Source organism: Manis pentadactyla, chromosome 11, assembly GCF_030020395.1.
Source record: "Manis pentadactyla isolate mManPen7 chromosome 11, mManPen7.hap1, whole genome shotgun sequence".
Lineage (NCBI taxonomy): Eukaryota > Metazoa > Chordata > Mammalia > Pholidota > Manidae > Manis > Manis pentadactyla.
The window spans coordinates 54,050,242-54,063,611 of record NC_080029.1 but is presented as its reverse complement, the minus strand read 5'-3'; the positions used below and the strand labels follow the sequence as shown (position 1 = coordinate 54,063,611).

Here is a 13,370-nt window from a genome sequence, read left to right as displayed (position 1 = left end):
TTTGAAAGGTAGATTTACAAAAATGCAAATATGTACTGTAGTAGGAACATGTATTAACATCCATTTGCCTTTAGTAGGATATTTAAAAGATGGGACACTTGACATGTAAATTTTAATCAGGAAGGAGGATTCTAGAAAACAAAGGAAGAGAAGTTTACCTGATGAGAGTGGGTATCTAAGACCACAATAGAGGATCCCTGGGAATTTGGCTTTGGGGTGGAAATAGCTCATACATGAGGAACAAGGTACCAAATGGGAAGACAAAAAGAAGGCAACAAAGTTGGAAATGTTTGGATATATGAAGAGATGGCAAAGATATAATTGATTTGAATTCTGTTTTTCCTTAGGTTTCAATATTCTCACTACGAAGTAATCCATAGCAAACACCTCAGAGGGCCCTGAAAAGAATGTTACAAAGAAGGGATTCCCTAACAGCTTACTGAGTTTTACAAACCAAGGAGAACTTCAGTTCTCTCAGCTCTGACCCAGGAATCTTGGATGAAATGTTGCTTGTTTCTCTTAAGAAATGGGGGCAGGGTAGAACCATACTATATTGTCAAATACTGAAATTTTAACAACAAAAAATAGGCAAATAAGTAAAAGTTAATTTTTTAAAAACAATTTATAAAACATTTACAGATGCTCATTTTTTTGATACTCTATCAGTAGGATGTGCCATTTAGGTTGATTTTTCAAGGATCAATGAGTTATTTTCACTGAGCCACACACATTCCTTTCCCTTACCACTTTTAAGGCCAGGAGCATGCACTGATAAGAGTAAACTGTTTTTTCAGAGCAACCTTTCACACAGAAGAAAAGCAAAGCTAAACAGTTTGTGAGAATCTCAAACCCAAGACTTTGGCTAAGTTCTCATCTGTAATAAAAAAATAATTGAGAAGACAGCAATCATTCTCCTCAGACCATGGCTTTGAACACATTTTACAGAACCCACACCACTCTCTAAGGATCATAACATCTCTCCAGATTCACACCAGGAACACTGCAAATACAGCCTCCAAAACCTTAGAAATAACTGTTTCTTTCCTACCAAGAGAATGATCTTGCTCATTTTAATAAGGTGGTGATTTTATTCATTTTACTATGGTAGATGAGTTTCTAGAAGGAATCGGACTCTTTAATATGATTCTGTTTAATGGTGAATTTTTTCCCCCAGATATGTACAAGGACACCTTACTATAGGTTTAAAAAAAGTAACAATTAATGTTAGGCAGAAAGAAATATATGAGTGGGATGAAAAGAGGCTGGGGCCCATCAAGAACTCAGGGAGTTAATCAGATAAAGCTGGAGAGCCAGAAAGCACTCACAGAGTTAACACCCTTTGCAATGTGAGTTGATTCCACATGCTCTGAAAGTGGACTGACCTTGAGACTTGCTCTAACTAATGCAGGTGAGATAGAGCTGAAACATGGGACAAACATGATTAAATTTTCCTGCCTTTGATGAAAAATACTGAGATATAAACAGTACAGTAAGAATAGGAGGGACTCCATCTTAAGGCTAAGTTTCTATTTTAAAAACCAGGGAGTTGGGAGGTTAGATTCCTAACATATTTTGGTAATCAGCCAATGACTTATCCTAAGGCAAGGCAAGGAGTCTTAACAATGCGTTCCCAGTACTTAGGAGTGGCCATTATCTTGAAGAGGAACAAAAAGTTTGTCCTACAGAATTACCTAGAGGACTGACTATAGATAATGACATATTGTCTCTCACTGAAGACCGGCATCATGAGACCACCTGACAAGCCTATGCCCCCTGACCCTTTACCTTTATACCATTCTTAAAAATCCTTAAAAGATAGAATCTCAGCTTTTTGGCATGCCTCTTCTCTGAAGTTTCCGACACTCACCTTTCTTTGAGTGTGTCACTGTCCTACTTCAGGTAAGTAAGGAGGGGCTGCTGAGAGCTCTGATTTGGGCTTGAAAATTCCCATCGTCTGGGTGACCTGGATGAAACTGCAGCAATAAGATCATGCTTTTTAGTAGCCTCGCTGAAAATCTCCTTTCTTTGCCTTTGGGAAGTTCTGAGAACATAATCTCACTCCATTCAGTGCTTGGGGCTCCCCAAGATCCTGGGGTGGTAGGGGCTTAGTTCCCATGCCATGCAGATCCAAGGGGACACTGGACACCAGATGACACTGGCTTTAGGAATTGGTAGAGGATATGCCTTATGCTGAGCAGCAGTTCATTGTATTTCCCCTTCCTCTCTGCTTTATTCAAGTAAACCTGCCTGTGTCTGCCTGTTAGGCAGGAAAGCAGATTTGAGGTGGGTGGAAAGAGAATAAGGCCAACAAAGCCCTCTAGAGGGACTCAAAGAGTTAACCACTTACAAATAGAAAGCTCAGAAGGCCAGGAGCAACTTGGCCTAGAAGTTTGAATACTCCCCAGAAAAAGAAAAGTGTTTCAGCATAGCCTATGTTTTCACTGTGTCAGAGCATACCATTGTAAGATTTACTTTAGCACCTGCTAAAAGGCCCAGCTTATTTAGGAAGAATTCTATCTTAAAGCTAAGATGGCATTTTAATCAAATGGACAGTGGCTTAGCTGTACATGGAAATGTTTGGATATATAGGCAGTCTCGATTGATATGCTTCCAGACAAAAGCTGATATCCTGGAAAGGAATCAAAGCAGTATATTTCTTGTGTTAAGTTAAAAAAAAAAGAAGAAACTTAATGTCTTATCAAAGATGAACATTCTGGGACCACTTGGCAGGTCCACACCTGGCCCTTTGTCACTTTCCTGAAAATCTTCAACTGCCTATAAAACCCCAGACCCTAAACCCTTAGGTGCACTCCTCTCTCTGAGGTCGCTCACACTTTTCTAAGTGCGTAAATTTAATAAAACTCTTTCCCAACCTTTCAGTGCACTCCTCTCTCTGAGGTTGCCCACACTTTGTACATGCATAGCCTTAAAACTTTATCTCAGCCTTTCAGTGCACCTCTTCTGTGAGGTAGCTCACACTCCCCTCTCTCCAAGTGTGCACCTGCTCTCTTTAAATAAAGCTTAAACCTCTACGGGTACCTCTCCTCCCTGGGGTCATCCACACTTTTTCTCTCTTTTAGTAACTTTAAATAAAACTTTTACTCTGCTTCACTACTGTGTCTCTGCCCTTCAGTTCTTTGTTGTGGCCGAGACAAGAACCGAGGAAAATACATAATGCCCCCCCAACATGCCTTTACTCTAACCTGCTCCACCTATGGAGTGTATTTGAATAAAACTTTCATTCTGCTTCACGACTATGTCTCTGCCTTTCAATTTCTTGTTGTGGAGGGGACAAGAACCGAGGAGAACAAACTCAAACCTACCGCCAAAGTTTCCACAGATCATTTTATTGGTTTTAATACTAAACTACTCCAAATAATGGGGAAAAAACTAACAAAATTAGTTTTAAATCCCTTTAAAGAGATGCAAATGGATAAAAATATTAACGAGGGAAAGTGAACATTACTCCCAATTTCTAGCAATACATTTGCTTTGACAGACAGAACTGATCTTTAGGCATTGAATTTTATCTTAGATTCTACAAGTATCTGCATCAGAATCAAAAGCTGCTTTCATGGCTCATCCTGTTAAATTCAAGGGATATTTCCCAAGTACATCAAACTGGTCAGATTTTGCCAATTCCAACAAAGAGTCTGATGAGATTTGGACCATTTGGAAGTAATTAAAACAGATAACACCAAAGCTCTTCTACTCCCACAGCAGAATGCTGCTTTTCGGAATGTAAAGTGAGCATAAAGGATGATTGTGTTACAAAGGCAAGTATGAATAGAGTCAGGAAGTCACGACTTGTGTTCCTTTCAGCCAAGCACTTCAGAGGTCACCCATCAGAAATCACTCAGGAAGTCTTTTCAGCTCTGCAGGCATGTGGTTAATTATAGAGACTAAGACTGACAATTACAAAGGCTAAAAAGCTCACTGTTTTCATACTAAATTCCTTTGAGTGAGCACAGTCATCATGTGATCCCTTCCACTTTACAACAAGAATGTTTTAACCCCTATATAATATAGTTAACAATTGTCATGTACATACTAATGCAGAATCTCTCATGGACGAGTTCTACTTCATTGCTCCCACAGATTCAACAGCCCAGTCCAAACAGGAGTTTTCTTGGAAGACTGCCATCTTTCTCAAGTTGCCAGACCCATGAAATGGCTTTAACAGATTTTTAAGAAGGCTATTGATTTGTTCAGATTCGTCTGCTAGAACATGCATAGCTTCTGTCTTTTTTGCCATCTTTCTTCCAATATGTTTTTGCCTCATTTTCCCTGGGGTTTCCCTTTTACAGTGAAAAATGTTCACTGTAAAAATGAACTTCAATATATTCATTTCAGAACTTTTCCATTAGTCCCCCAAAATCCATCATAGCTTTAAAAATCAGGACTGAATCTTCATTAAAGAGCCAAGAACTTTAAAGCATGGCCACCTTAATTTTGTTCTTATTTATATGTTGTCATTGTGTTTAAAGACATTTCTATCCTTTCCTATTTCTTAAAATTAAAATGTCCATTGAGAAAAAATTACAAAATAATTTTTACTCTAACCACAACTTTCTAGTTTCTTCTGTCTTCTGCATGAATATACTACTATCTCCTGTTAGGCCAGGATCTCACCAAATTTTATGCTTAGAAATGCCACCTAAACATTACAATAATAATGATGGTTTTTACTTTTTAAATTTAATCCAGGATAATACTTTTGTCATCCAAATATTTCTTTAAGCCAAATTCAAAATGAAGCTTCTAAAGTTTTCCTACGTTTTTAAAATTAAGGTATCATTGATACGCAATCTTATGAAGGTTTCAAAGAAGCAACAATGGTGATCCATCAAAGTAGGAAGATGCTACAGAGTCATTAGTTGTCTTCTCTGTGCTATACTGTCTTCCCCGTGACCCCCCCTACATTATGTGTGCTAATCATAATGCCCCTTAATCCCAATCTCCTCCATCCCAACCTCCCTTACCCCTCCCCTATAGTAACCTCTAGTCCCTTCTTGGAGTCTGTGAGTCTGTTGCTCTTTTGTTCCTTCCGTTATTCTTTGCTGTTATACTCCACAATGAGTGAAATCATTTGGTACTTGTCTTTCCCCATATAGCTTATGTCACTGAGCATAATACCTTCTAGGTCCATCCATGTTGTTGCAAATGGGAGGATTTGGTTTCTTCTTATGGCTGAATAATATTCCATTGTGTATGTGTACCACATCTTCTTTATAATTGCAACTACTGATGGACACTTAGGTTGCTTCCATATCTTGGCTACTGTAAATAGTGCTGCGATAAACATAGGGGTGCATATGCCTTTTTGAATATGGGATCTTGTTTTCTTTGTGTAAATTCTTAGGAGTGGAATTTCTGAATCAAATGGTATTTCTATTTTTAGTTTTTTGAGGAACTTCCATATTGCTTTCCACAATGCTTGAACTAATTTACATTCCCACCAACAGTGTAGGAGGGTTCTCCTTTCTTGGCATCCACACCAGTATTTATTGTTGCTTGTCTTTTGGATGTTGGCCATCCTAACTGGTGTGAGGCGATATCACATTGTGGTTTCAATTTTCATTTCACTGATAATTAGTGATGTGGAGCATCTTTTCAGGTGCTTGTTGGCCATTTGAATTTCTTCTTCAGAGAAGTGTCTGTACAGAGCCTCTGCCCATTTTTTAATCAGATTGTATGCTTCTCTGGGTGTTGAGGTGTGTGAATTCTTTATGTATTTTGGATGTTAACCCCTTGTTAGATATGTCATTTATGAATGTTCTTCCATACTGTAGGATGCCTTTTTGTTCCACTGATGGTGTCCTTTGCCATACAGAAGCTTTTTAGTTTGATGTAGTCCCATTTGTTCATCTTTGCTTTTGTTTCCCTTGCCCAAGGAGATGTGTTTAGGAAAAAGTTGCTCTTGTTTCTATTCAAGAGAGTTTGGCTATGTTTTCTTCTAAGAGTTTTATGGTTTCATGACTTACATTCAGGTCTTTGATCCATTTTGAGTTTACTTTTGTGTAAGGAGTTAGACAGTAATCCAGTATCATTCTCTTGCATATAGCCATCCAGTTTTGCCAACACCAGTTGTTGAAGAGGCTGTCATTTCCACATTATATATCCGTGATTACTTTGTCATATATTAATTGACCATATATGTGTGGATTTATATATGGGCTCTCTATTCTGTTCCATTGATCTATGGGTCTGCTCTTGTGCCAGTACCAAACTGTCTTGATTACTGTGGCTTTGTAGTAGAACTTGAAGTCAGGGAGCATAATACCCCCAGCTTTAATCTTCCTTCTCAGGATTGCTTTGGCTATTCAGGGTCTTTTGTGGTTTCATATGAATTTTAGAACTCTTTGTTCTAGTTCATTGAAGAATGCTGTTGGTATTTTCATAGGGATTGCATTGAATCTGTAGGTTGCTTTAGGCAGGATGGCCATTTTGACAATGTTTATTGTTCCTATCCATTAACTTGGGATGTATTTTAATTTATTGCTATCTTCTTTATTTTCTCTCTTGAGTGTTTTGTAGTTTTCTGGGTATAGGTCTTTCACCTCCTTGGTGAAGTTTATTCCTAGTTGTTTTATTCTTTTTGATGCAATTGTGAATGAAATTGTTTTCCTGATTTCTCTTTCTGCTAGTTCATTGTTAGTATATAGGAATGCCATAGATTTCTGTGTATTAATTTTGTATCCTGCAAATTTGCTGAATTCAGTTATTAGTTCTAGTAGTTTTTGGGTGGATTCTTTAGGGTTTTTTATGTAGAACATCATGTCATCTGCAAACAGAGATAGTTTAACTTCTTCCCTACCAGTCTGGATTCCTTGTATTTCTTTGTGTTGCCTGATTGCCATGGCTAGGACTTCCAGTACTATGTTGAATAAAGTGGGGATAGTGGGCATCCTTATCTTGTTCGCAATCTTAGAGGAAAAGCTTTCAGGTTTTTGATTTTAAGTATGATGTTGGCTGTGGGTTTGTCGTGTATGGCCTTTATTATGTTGAGGTATTGCCCTCTATACCCATTTTCTTGAGAGTGTTTATCATGAATGGGTATTGAATTTTGTTGAATGCTTTTTCAGCATCTATGGAGATGATTATGTGATTTTTGTTCTTCCTTTTGTTGATGTGGTGTATAATTTTGATGGATTTTTGAATATTGTACCATCCTTGCATCCCTGGAATTATCCCTACTTGATTATGATGGATGATATTTTTTATGTATTTTTGAATTTGGTTTGCTCGTATTTTGTTGGGTAGTTTTACATCTATGTTTATCAGGGATATTGGTCTGTAATTTTAGTTTTTTGTGGTATCTTTGCCTGGTTTTGGTATTAGAGTAATGCTGGCCTCATAGAATGAGTTTGGAAGTATTCACTCCTCTTTCACTTTTTGGAAATCTTTAAGGAGGATGTGTATTAGGTCGTCTCTTAATGTTTGATAAAATTTAGTGGTGATGCCATCTTGTTCAGGGGTTTTGTTTTTGGGTAGTTTTTATTACCATTTCAATTTCATTGGTGGTAATTGGTCTGTTCAGATTTTCTTTCTTCCTGGGTCAGCCATGAAAGATGTATTTTTCTATAAAGTTGTTCATTTATTCTAGGTTATCCAATTCATTAACGTATGTTTTTTCATAGTGTTCTCTAATAATTCTTTGCATTTCTGTGGTGTCCGTAGTGATTTTTTCATTCTCATTTCTGATTCTGAGTGTGTGTACACTCTCTTTTTTTCTTTATAAGTCTGGCTAAGTGTTTATCTATTTTGTTTGTTTTCTCAAAAATCATCTCCTGGTTTCATTGCTTTTTTCTTTTGTTTTATTTTCAATTTTGTTTATTTCTGCTCTGAACTTTATTATCTCCCTCTTTCTACTGAATTTCAGCCTCATTTGTTCTTTTTTCTAGTTTCATTGATTGTGAGTTTAGACTGTTCATATGGGATTGTTCTTCTTTCCTGATGTAGGCCTATATTGCAGTATCCTTCCTTCTTACCACAGCCTTCACTGTGTCCCACAGATTTTGTGGTGTTGAGTTACTGTTTTCATTTTTCTCTGTGTATTGCTTGACCTCTGTTTTTATTTGGTCATTGATCCATTGATTATTTAGGAGCATGTTATTAAGCCTCCATGTGTTTGTGGGCTTTTTTGTTTTCTTTGCATAATTTATTTCTAGTTTCATACCTTTATGGTTTGAGAAGCTGTTTGGTACAATTTCAATCCTTTTGAATTAACTGAGGTTCTTTTTGTGACCTAATATGTTATCTATTCTGGAAAATGTCCATGTGCACTTGAGAATAATGTGTATCCTGCTGCTTTTGGTTGAAGTGTTCTGTAGGTGTCTGTTAATTCCATTTCTTATAATGTGTTCTTCAGTGCCTCTGTGTCCTTACTTATTTTCTGTCTTGGTGATCTGTCCTTTGGAGTGAGTGGTGTGTTAATGTCTCCTAAAATGAATGCATTACATTCTTTCTCCCTCTTCTATTCTGTTGGTATTTGTTTCACATATGTATGTGCTCCTATTTTTGGTGCATAGAAATTTATAGTGGTTATATTCTCTTGTTGGACTGACCCCTTTATCATTATGTAATGTCCTTCTTGTCTCTTGTTATTTTCTTTGTTTTGAAGTCTATTTTGTCTGATACAAGTACTGCAGCTCCTGGTTTTCCCCCCTATTGTTTGCATGGAATATCTTTTTCCATCCCTTCAGTTTTAGTCTGAGTATGTCTTTGGTTTTGATGTGAGTTTCTTGTAGGCAGCATGTAGATGGGTCTTGTTTTTTTATTCATTCCGTAACTCTATGTCTTTTGATTGGTGCATTCTGTCCATTTACATTTAGGGTGATTATTGATAGAAATGTATTTATTGCCACTGCAGGCTTTAGATTCTTGGTTAGCAAAAGTTCAAGGGTAGCTTCTTTACTATCTAACAGTCTAACTTAACTCACTTAGTATACTATTTTAAACATAATGTAAAGGTTCTTTTTCCCCCCGCCTTTTTTTTCTTCCTACTCCACTGTTTATATATTAGGTTTCATATTCTGTACTTTTTATGTATCCCTTGACTGTCTTTGTGGGTAGTTGATTTACTTTTGCATTTGCTTAGTAATTAACTGTTTTACTTTCTTTACTATGGTTTTATTTCCTGTAGTGACAGCTACTTAGCCTTAGGAGCATTTCCATCTGTAGTAATACCTCCAAAGTACACTGTAGAAGCGTTTTGTGGGAGGCAAACTCCCTCAACTTTTGCTTATCTTGAAATTATTTAATCCCTGCTTAAAATTTAAATGATAATCCTTCAGGGTAGAGTAATCTTGGTTCTGAGGCCCTTCTGTTTCATTGCATTAAATATATCATGCCACTCCCTTCTGGCCTGTAAGGTTTCTGCTGAGAAGTCTGATGATAGCCTGATGGGTTTTCCTGTGTATGTGTTCTTTTTCCTCTCTGGCTGTTTTTAAAAGTCTGTCCTTATCCTTGATATTTGCCATTTTAATTATTATATACCTTGGTGTTGTCTTCCTTGTGTCCCTTGTGTTGGCAGATCTGTGTACCTCCATGGCCTGAGAGACTATCTCCTTCCCCAGATTGGGGAAGTTTTCAGCAATTATTCCCTCAAATATACTTTCTATCCCTTTTTCTCATTTTCTGTTACCTGTATAATGCGAATATTGTTCTGTTGGATTGGTGACACAGTTCTCTTATTATTTTTTTTATTCCTAGATATCCTTTTTTCTTTCTGTGTCTCAGCTTCTTGTATTCCTGTTCTCTAATTTCTATTTCATTTATCTTCTCCTCTAAGTCTTCTAATCTGCTTTTAAATCCCTCCATTGTATATTTCATTTCAGTTAGTGTATTTTTCAAAGTTTCTATCTCTTGAAGCCCTCCCTGATATCTAGAATATTTTTCTGTAGCTCTGTGAGCATGTTTATGATTTTTATTTTGAAATCTTCATGAAGAATATTGGGGATTTCCATTTCACTTAGCCCTCTTTGTAGTGTTTGTGGGATTTTGACTTGTACCAGATTCTTTTGCTGTTTCATATTTTTAATGATTTCTATGGAATAATAACTATGTTTAGGTTAGCTCTAGTTCCCAGAAGCTCCACTCTCTGGAGCTGCCCAGGACCTGGAGCAATGGTGGCAGTTGTAGGCGTGTGGCGCTGGTTTCTGCTAGGATGAAAGAACTCTTTTCTCCTTCATGGCTGCAGTGCCTGCCACCACTGTCAGGGATGGTGGGCCAATCATGCAGGGAGGATTCTCTGCTTTATGGCGGCCCTGTACCTGCCATTGGCAGTGCTGCCCTCTGGCTGGCCTGGTTTGATAGTGTGCCCAGCAGGTTTGTGAACTGGGGCCAGCTGGGAGGAAGGAGTGGTAGGCTGTGTATTGCAGTGGGGGTCTTGGCATGCATTGTTGGACAGGGGCATGGAGCGCCTGAAGCTCCTGAAAGTTTGCAATCTGCTAGGCTGAGTGTGCTGGAACGATTTTGTCCACTTGTCCTTTCTCCTGAGCAGCAAGCTCTGTATAATTCTTGTATCTTTAGCAGCCCTCTCACTGTTGGGAGTCTTTCAGAGTGCCAACCTTTCTTTTTTCCTGGAGATGCTGGTTGTGGGTACCTGTTCTCTACATGTATTCCACCTGTCTTTGCTTTCCAACCGCTCAAATTTCCAGAGAACCATGTAATGTGGGTTTGTGCTCCCAGAGTAGTTACGTTTGGGTAATTAGCAGTCCTGGGCTTCAACTCCCTCCCCACTCCATTTCTCTTCCTCCTACCTGTGAGATGGGGTGGGGGAAGGGCTTGGGTCCTGCAGGATTGCAGCTTTGCTATTTTATCCTTTCCCATGAACAATTCTCTTTTCCCCAGATATAAGTCTTCTGTTGCAGGCATCTTTGTAGTCACTCTTTCTGGATTATTTGTATTTGCTGTATTTTTGCATTATATGTCATTTTGGTAGAAGGTTTCTCTCTCACATCTCACACTGCCATCTTTATGCCTCTTGAAATTTCCTAACTTTTGATGTTATGATGTTGTTTTAAAATATGGTTAGAGCCACAAAATAAACAATGCTTTTTAAATAGTGTTATATAATAGTTTGATGATATTGTGTATGCATATAGTTGACTTACAGGAATGATATAGGTGAGACATCTCAAGTACATACATGTATACATACACACAAACACATACTGACAGCAAATATACATCATATGAATGTATTATGGTGGGCATACATAAAGATACATAGAATGAAGTTAATAAGCCTCATATGCAAATAAGCAAACTTATATTCTGCATTTACCACGTAATTAAAATGCATTTTCTTGTTCCTCAACTGTTGTTTATAGCACTCAAGTGAAAGAATGAAACTTAACCTAAGTATCAAACTTCTCTAGAGAAGGCAAACCCTGTGTATTGTTTCTGTGAATGTAAATTGACGCCGCTACTGTGGACAACAGTAGCAAGCTTCCTCAAAAACTTAAAAATAGAACTACCATGTGATGCAGCAATTCCATTGCTGGGTATATATCTTGGGAAATGAAATAGTTATCTCAAGGAGATACCTGCAGTTCCATGTTAATTGTAGCATTATTTACAATAGCCAACACATGGAAACAGTCTAAGTGTCCATCAGTGGATGACTGGATAAAGAAAATTTGACATACACACACTTATTATTTAGCCATAAAAAAGAAGGAAATCCTGTCATTTGTGACAATATGGATGAACCATGATTCTAAATGAAATAAATCAGAGAAAAACAAATGCTGTATGATCTCAGTTATATGTGGACTCCATAAAAACCTGAACTCATAGAAACTGAAAACAGATTGATGGTTGACAGAGGCAGGGGATAGGGAAGGGGGGATTGATGAAGGTGGTCAAAAAGTACAAATTTTAATTATTAGATAAAGAAGTTCTGGGGATATAATGTATAGCATGGTGACTGTAGTTACAATACTACATTGTATATTTGTTGCTAAGGGAGTAGATCTTAATAGTTCTCATCACAAGAAAAAAAATTTGTAAAAATGTGTGGAAAAGTAGATCACTTTGATTGGTCCTTATTCTGGGGTCAACGATTGTTGGGTTGTTGATTGTATAGACTTTTCCTAGTCATCGTACTTGGTTGGAGAATCTGAGACACTAATAAAACAAACACTGTTGATTTACAAAAACAGAACAGAACAGAAACCCAAAGCAAACCTTCTCTACTAAAATGCCATTCATTCCTTAAAACTTCCTTGATCACTTACCACAACCTATCCCAGGAACTGAATGTATTTTCTACTTTAAATTTTCAAAGCAATATGAATCTCTACCATCAATCTGTCATCATCCATTTTCTTACTAATTCAATTCATAAGTGTCTTCTAACACATTGCTGGAACTATAGCAGGCATTTTAGAAAACATACACAGTGCTCCAAAGCTGCTCATAGTCTATCCCTGGGGATGGACAGTAATTTCACAGCAATAAAACACATTTTAATTAAATCATTTGATATTATTTCTTTTATTCTTCTGCTAGAATACAAGGACATTCAGAGAAAGTGCTTTGTTTTATTTCATCTCTATATCCTCTTACAGCATCTAAAATATGACTTGTACCAAGTAGCTATTTAAATATTCAACATTTGCAAGGCTTTGTATCTAATTTCAACATGATTTTAGAGACAGTTTTTCTTTTAATCATCTTTATTCTTCCAGAGCCATTGCTTTACTTGAGAATTCTTATTGTTAGGAAATTCTGTTGGGTAGATATTCCGTTGGTCTAATTTCAGAGTAATATATGAAGATTTCCTTTGAAATAACTGTGGAAGTCAGGAAAAAAACCTCTAACTATAGTTAAAGTTTCAAGCAGTTATATTTTCTGTGGATTAAAACATTTTTTAAAAATTTTATCAACTGTACATCACAGTGGTTCAGTAGTCCCCCTCCCTGCCCATTCCCCTCCCCCTTGGTTACCATTAGTCACGTCTCAGTGTCTATGAGTATAATGCTCTTTTCTTCCTTCAGTTTTGCTTTGTTGTTATACTCCACAAATGAGTGAAATCATTTGGTATTTGTGTTTCTCCACCTGCCTTATTTCACTGAGCATAATATCTTCTAGATCCATCCATGTTGTTACAAATGTCAGGGTTTCTTTTCTTTTTATGGATGAATAATATTCCATTGAATATATGTACCACATCTTCATTATCCATTCATCTACTGATGGACACTTAGGTTGCTTCCACATTGTGGTTATTGGAAACAGTGTGGTGATAATCATAGGGGTGCTTATGTCTTTTCAAATCAGGGATTCTGTTCTCTTCAGGTAAATTCTTAGAAGTGGAATTACTGGGTCAAATGTTATTTCTAGTTTTCATTTTTTGAGGA

General features: G+C 37.2%; 1 pseudogene; it reads right to left on the bottom strand.

Annotated features, from left to right (window-relative positions):
- LOC118927847 (vasculin-like) overlaps positions 1-10,417 on the bottom strand; it is a 62,360-nt pseudogene extending 51,943 nt beyond the window's left edge.
- Positions 10,418-13,370: the final 2,953 nt, after the last annotated feature.